A 7,864-nucleotide genomic window follows, 5' to 3' on the forward strand; every position below is an offset into this window, starting at 1 on the left:
GATGTCTTCACTGGTAACCAGGGTAAACATCGGGTAACTAAGCGCAGGGCCGCGCTTAGTAACCCGATATTTACCCTGGTTACCATCCTAAAAGTAAAAAAACCAAACAGTACATACTCCTCCTGCTCTGGCTGTGAGCGTCGGTCAGCCGGAAAGCAGAGCGGTGACGTCACCGCTCTGCTTTCCGGCTGCTGTGCTCACACAGACAGTACAGGAGGAGTGCAGAGCACAGCGCTGGAGGACAGACGGCTGTAGGTAAGTATGTACTGTTTGTTTTTTTGTACTTTTAGGATGGTAACCAGGGTAAACATCGGGTTACTAAGCGCGGCCCTGCGCTTAGTTACCCGATGTTTACCCTGGTTACCGGCATCGTTGGTCGCTGGAGAGCGGTCTGTGTGACAGCTCTCCAGCGACCAAACAGCGACGCTGCAGCAATCCGGATCGTCGTCGGTATCGCTGCAGCGTCGCTAAGTGTGACGGTACCTTAAGTTCTAGGCCTCAGCAGGAGGCACTTGAAACCGAGGTTAAAACCCTCCTACACAAACAAGTCCTAGTGGAGGTTCCATCTTCCCAGATAGGGAGAAGATTTTATTCCCCCTTGTTTCTGGTTAGTAAGCCCGATGGCTCTTTCAAAACCATTATTAACTTAAGAAAGCTGAATTCCTTTATAAGACCTAAAACTTTCAAGATGGAATCCATTCGTTCAGCTATAAAAAATCTATTTCCAAACTGTTACATGGTGGTATTGGATCTGAAAGATGCTTACTACCATATTCCTATACATCATTCACACCAGCAGTTTCTTCGGGTTGCAGTTTGTATAGAGGGACAAATTCGTCATCTACAATACAGGGCTATGCCCTTCGGGTTATCTATGGCCTCAAGGATTTTTACTAAATTGCTATTGGAAGTGATGTCTTTTTTACGGGTAAAGGATACTTTGGTCATTCCATATCTAGATGACCTATTAATCGTAGGTAAAGACCCCCTACAGTGTGAACAGAGGTTAGGGGAAGTAGTGTTATCCTTACAATCCCTGGGTTGGCTGGTTAATTGGGAAAAATCTAGACTTCAACCTGAAACGTGTCAGAAATTCCTTGGGCTCCTTCTGGATTCGGTCGACCAGATTTGTAAACTACCTGAGGATAAGAAAATTTCCATAGTTGATAAGGTGTCCTTAGCAATAAAGAAACGTAGAATGTCACTAAGACAGGTTATGTCGTTACTAGGTTCTCTAACATCATGCATTCCTGCGGTCCAGTGGGCACAGTTCCATACTAGGCAGCTACAATTGGAGGAGGACATTAGGAATAGAGGATGTCTGGATAAAACAGTTTTCCTAAAGTCAGAAGTATTACACTCCCTTAAGTGGTGGTTGGATCAGAAAAATCTTTCAAAAGGAGTTTTATGGGTAATCACCCCTTCTAGTATAGTGACCACAGATGCTAGTCCTGAAGGCTGGGGGGCACATTTTCAGGATCAGTGGGTTCAGGATCTTTGGTCCAGCTCAGAACTTAATAGTTCCTCGAATGTCAAAGAGTTGAGAGCCATACATTACTCCCTACTTCACTTTCTTCCGCAGCTCAGTGGCTCTCACACAAGAGTATACTCCGACAACACCACTGCGGTAGCTTATCTGAACCATCAAAGAGGTACGCGGTCGGACAAACTCAGGGAGGTGGCATCAGACATCATGGAACTAGCCGAAGGTCATCTGCTATCCCTGTCAGCAGTGCACATCAGAGGCACAGACAACTTTCGTGCCGATTTTCTGAGCCGTCACACTCTTCATCAGGGGGAATGGATGTTAAACAGAAAAATTTTCAAATTAATAACAGTTCGATGGGGTGTTCCTCAAATAGACTTGTTTGCCACAAGAGCCAACCGACAGGTCAAGGTGTTTGCCTCTCTGAACAGGGAGGACAAGCCGGACATACTCGATGCCCTCCAGGTACCATGGACATTCGACCTGGCCTATGCTTTCCCTCCTTGGAATCTATTGCCTATAGTTATAAGGAAAATAAGGGAGGATGGTGCAAAAGTACTGTTAATAGCGCCATTCTGGCCCAAAAGACCATGGTTCTCATGGCTGAGGGCAATGTCAGTATCAGATCCATGGATTCTGCCTCAGTCCAGGGACCTGCTCTCTCAGGGTCCATTCCTCCATCCTCAGACAAAGGGCATGAACTTAACTGCATGGAGTTTGAGAGGCGGTTACTAAATCTCAGGGGTTTTTCTAATGGATTGATACTCTTATGAAAAGCAGAAAACCTTCAACTACCCGTATTTACGTTAGAATTTGGAAGAAATTTCTGCAGTTCCATACTACACAACTTTCCTCTGAAGTTCCTATATTTCCTATGTTAGAATTTCTACAAAAAGGTCTGGAATTAGGACTCACCGTAAGCACTCTGAAGGTTCAGGTTTCAGCCTTAGGAGCTCTTTTTAATTATGACGTAGCGGGTAATAAATGGATATCCCGGTTTATATCTGCCTGTGAGAGATCGAAACCTATTAGCATACCCCGGGTTCCTCAGTGGGATCTATCGATAGTCCTAAATGCATTAACACAACCACCTTTTGAGCCTCTCCATGCAGCCTCACTAAAAAATATTTCTTTGAAGACCGTATTATTAGTGGCGTTAGTTTCTGCCAGAAGAGTAAGTGATCTTCATGCATTATCTATAGATCCTCCCTTTCTAGTAGTAACAGCAGATAGGATACTTTTAAAAACAGACCATTGTTATCTCCCTAAAGTAGCCTCTACCTTTCATAGATCCCAGGAGATCTTGTTACCTACCTTTTGTGAGAACCACTCAACTCCAGAGGAAGAAAGACTCCACACCCTAGATGTAAAGAGGACTGTGTTAGCCTATCTAGACAGAACTAGGGACTGGAGGAAGAGTAGGGCTCTCTTTGTGTCTTTCCAGGGTAAAACCAAGGGTGCCAGAGTTACAAAGAACACATTATCTCGCTGGATCAGAGAGGCTATAAGCTTGGCGTATAGAGCTGGAGGAAGAGATCCTCCAATGCATGTAGGAGCACACTCTACAAGAGCCTTGTCGACTTCCTGGGCAGAAAGGGCGAATGTGCTAATAGACCTTATATGTAAGGCTGCAACTTGGTCTTCACCTAATACCTTCTACAAGCATTATAGATTAGATCTATCCTCTGCTTCTGATCTAACCTTTGGTGTATCGGTCCTTGACTCAGTTAACCCACCCAGTCTATAGTCTCTGAAATTCTCTCTAGTGGGTGCTGTCGTGGCGAATAGAAAATACCGGATTACTTACCGGTAATGCTCTTTCATAGAGCCCACGACAGCACCCGTTCACATCCCTCCCTTTTCTGTATATAGTTGCACATGGTGCTTTTTTGGTGAGGTGTAAATATTAGAAAGATGTAGTATGAGGTTGTAAATATATATATATATATATATATATATATATATATATTATATATATATATATATATATATATATATATATATATATATACCTGAACCTGTTAACTAAAACATGGCGGCGGTTCCTCCTATTCTCTGTAAAACAACTGAGGAGCGAGGGGGGGCCGCCCCTTTTATCTCTCTGTAGGTTTCCTGTTCCTAGGGGCGGATCCCCTCTCTCTAGTGGGTGCTGTCGTGGGCTCTATAAAAGAGCATTACCGGTAAGTAATCCGGTATTTTTAAAATATGATCCCATCACGATCCAAACTTGTATTTTGGTACAGATGTGGCGAGGAGCATAGCAGGCACATGTGCAGTTTTTGAAGTTTTTAAATTAAACATTTTTTTTTCAGAAATGAGTTTTAAAATTGTGCGTTTGCATGAGTAAAATATTAACAAAGATACTCTTGTGACATATCTGGTGAAAGCCTGTACAGTTCTCAGTAGAATGGTGTTCATTTTGTTTGTCTAGCTTTTTTTCTAGCCTGAGTTATGAGAAGAAATGTAAAGGCAGGCAACACTGAAATTTGCACTTTTTCCGAACTTTGAAAATCAATTTAAAAAACAAAAATATCTAGAATTTTTTTCTTCGCATTTTGCATTCTCTGACACACTATTACCAAATAACAAAATCTCAAAAGAATTAAAACTATAGAGGTAAAAAATCATTGGTTCACTTGACATGCAATGACCCAGGTGCGAAACGTGCGTTGGGTCTGTTTCTTTTATTATTTAGTGAACCTTCCCCATGCCACTGTGCATATGTATTCTTTTAACCTATGGGAATATCTTCGAACTTCATGATGCCCTTTGACCTGACTTTTGCTGACTTCGATGACGTCACGGCCATGTGAGCGGTCAGGTGACCTGACCGCAACGCCATTGAAGGTCCTTCACTCACTGCATTCTTAGGAACGGAGGCAGACGCTTGCAGCGGTGACAGTCAGGGTCTTTCGGAGGGGTGAGTATATCCATATTTGTTATTTTTATTCTTTATTTTTTTTTACATGAATATGGATCCCAGGGCCTGAAGGAGAGTCTCCTCTCCTTCAGACCCTGGGAACCATCCAGGATCGCTCCGTGCACCCGTACCCGGCGTATAAGACGACCCCCGACTTTTTGGACAATTTTTAGGGGTTAAAAAGTCGTCTTATACTCCAGAAAATACGGTACTTCTAACGTCAGTTACTTGCAGGCGTTCAGTAATAGTCTTTACTGACATTTGTCATTTTCATATTCTGCTCTTCTGATCTTTTTCTAGTCTTTATTTTTTTTTCTACTCTTCTAATCCAATAACGTACACACCTCAACAACTGATTACACAATACACATGAAAACTCTAGACATAGACACAGTAACTCCATGAAAAAGAAAATAAAATGGTCCACTTCCCAAATGCTATATTTTTCCAAGCAGCCACTCTCTTGCCACTTATTCCTCTTTTTTCCTATTCTTCTCGTGGGAAAGAACTCCCACAAAAACACCCCAGGATGCAGATCAGTTACTAACCCTCTGTCAACCCTTGAAGATTACGAGCATCAGATTCCTGATTTTGTGGCCTTTCAGGAATCCAATTTGAAACGGCAGGCCTCACAGAAATTGAATATTTCAAAGCCTTTCTCTGAGGATTTCGTAAACCATATGGTGACCTGAACTATTTTATATGCCCAACAATTTCTTGCCCAAAAATCACACTTCATCATTCACTAGTTGGACCCCCATAGATGTGGTAGAAATTATGAAGGTTTGGGGCTTGTGCTTCACATGGGAATAATGAAGAAGCCAGAACTTCAGAAATATTTTAGCGTTAATATTTTATAAAAACCCAGTTGTCCGCACAGCTATAACCCTGACATACTTTGAGGCCGTTGAAGTTTGATAATGCACAGCGTCTAACCCGAAATGATTCCAATTTTCACCTTCTACTTTAAAGTTCTGCTGGTTATTGATCAGGTCAACAAATTTGCTGAGGTGTACGTTGCCCCAAAGGGACACCTGTGAAGTCCCTAAGGCTACTTTCACACTTCCGTATTTTGTCCTCCGTCACAATCAGTCGTTATGGGCAGAAAACGGATCCTGCAAATGTGCTCGCAGGATGCCCATACACTTGCATTAGTGACAGATCGCGACGGATGGGCACACGTCGCATCCGTCGTGCGACGGATCCGTTGTCTTTTGTCGGATGCGGCGCACAAAAAAAATTTAAAGTAACTTTTTGTGTGCGACGCGGCCGAAACTCCACCCCCTCCTCCCTGGACTGCAGAATGGGCAGCGGATGAGTAGAAAAACTGCATCCGCTGCCCACGTCGTGCAGTTATTTCACAACGTCCGTCGGCCCGACGCATTGCGACGGGCCCGTACCGACGGAAGTGTGAAAGTAGCCTAATACATGTCGCACAGTGCGCCTCTTTGAAGCCGGCATGATGTTAGGGGAAGAAACCACGCGCATGTGTGAGGTATGGACAGCGTTAGCGAGGTCGCCAGGGCTTTTAAGTTATATTATCACGCCCGTAGGGGCGTGATAACATGCTAAGTGGGACGACTAGCCTGGAGATACCAACGCCCCCCCGACTAGTCAAATCCCTCATTAACATATAAGCGGACTTTAGAAATAATTTTTATGTGTAATGTAATACGGGGATTGTTAGGCAGGGAATTTATATATGCAGACAACTACTGTTGGTTCTGTGGGCATGGGGGACCTCACAGGTTCTCTTTAAAGACCATTTACTTTTTTATTTACATCTCAAGCAGGCAGGATCAGTACTCGCTTGTCCGTTAACGATAAATCTATACAGACTTAACCCCTTAACAGAGGCAGTTAACTGTACTTACTCCTCAGCGCCACTTTTTAAAGTCGCTGAGAAGTGTATATCGCCCTCCAGGATCGGAAAATCTCTGGGGTCTCTGCTACTGGGGGCAGCTGAGATATCAGAGAACATGATTCGGGTCAGTTTTTATCGTCACCAGTCTTGTGATCACCGTTATTTATCAAACAGCGATCGCAAAAAAAAGTCCAATTTTCCATTCATTTCTTTCTCCTCTGATATGATCTAGCATACCAGACGAGAGAGAAATGGGGTCTCCAGAGCCCCCAGGTACCTCTAGCATCCCCTCCAGCTCTGTCCCCCAGCCCTTTGTGTAATTTTCCAGGAAGATAATGGCGGGCGCATGCGCAGTGTGCCTGTCGAGATCTGCCGGCCGGTACCCAAGCAACAATAGATTTTTCCTATTGGTTGATTTTGATCACTGTGATAGGGTCTGTAACAGTGATAAAAAAAAATGGTAAATCAAACCCTGATTTGTCACTCAGATAAAAATAATTAATAAAAAAAGTTTTTTTTTCCACTCTTTGCATTTAGGGTTGGTGGTGTTGGGGTTCTGGTTGGGATTAGGGGTGTGATGAGGTTAGGGGTGTGATGAGGTTAGGGCTGTGCTAGGGTTGGAGTTAGAATGGGGAGTTTCCACTGTTTAGGGGGTCTCCAAACGCGACACGGCGTCCGCCATGGATTTCAGCCAATATTGAGCTCAAAAAGTCAAACAGTGCTCCCTCCCTTGTGAGCCCTGCCATGCGCCCAAACAGTGGCTTTCCCCCACATACGGGGTATTGGCTTACTCAGGAGAAATTGCACAACAAATTCTATGGTCTATTTTCTCCTGATACCCTTATGTAAATAAAGTTTGGTTACAAAGTAAATTTTCATTTTTTCCTTCCACATTGCTTTAGTTCACATTAAAGCACCCGAAGGGTTAATAAACTTCTTGAATGGGGCTTTGCGCACCTTCAGGGGTGCAGCTTTTTGAATAGTGTCACTTTTGGGTATTTTCTGTTATATTGACCCACCAAACTCACTTTAAATGTGACGTGGTCCATAAAAAAATGGTTTTGTAAATTTTGATGGAGAAATAAGAAATCGCTGGTCAACTTTTAACCCTTCCAACGTCCTAAAAAAATATACATAGTATGCGTCTTAAATTGTGCTGATGTAAAGTGAACATGTGGGAAATGTTATTAACTATTTTGTGTGACACCACTCTTATTTAACCCCTTCATGACCCGGGGTATTTTCGTTTTTCGCTTCTCTCCTTCCCAGAGCCATAACTTTTTTTATTTTTCCGTCAATATGGTCATGTGAGGGCTTATTTTTTTGCGGGACGAGTTGTAATTTTGAACAACACCATTGGTTTTACCACGTAGAGTACTTGAATACGGAAAAAAAAACTCCAAGTGAGGTGAAATTGCAAAAAAAAGTGCAATCCCTCACTTGTTTTTAAAGGTTTGGCTTTTTTGCTAGGATCACTAAATGCTAAAACTGACCAGTCATTATGATTCTCCAGGTCATTACGAGTTCATAGACATCAAACATGTCTAGGTTACGTTTTTATCTAATTGGTGAAAAACAATTCCAAACTTTGATA

Source organism: Ranitomeya imitator, chromosome 1 (genome assembly GCF_032444005.1).
Source record: "Ranitomeya imitator isolate aRanImi1 chromosome 1, aRanImi1.pri, whole genome shotgun sequence".
NCBI lineage: Eukaryota > Metazoa > Chordata > Amphibia > Anura > Dendrobatidae > Ranitomeya > Ranitomeya imitator.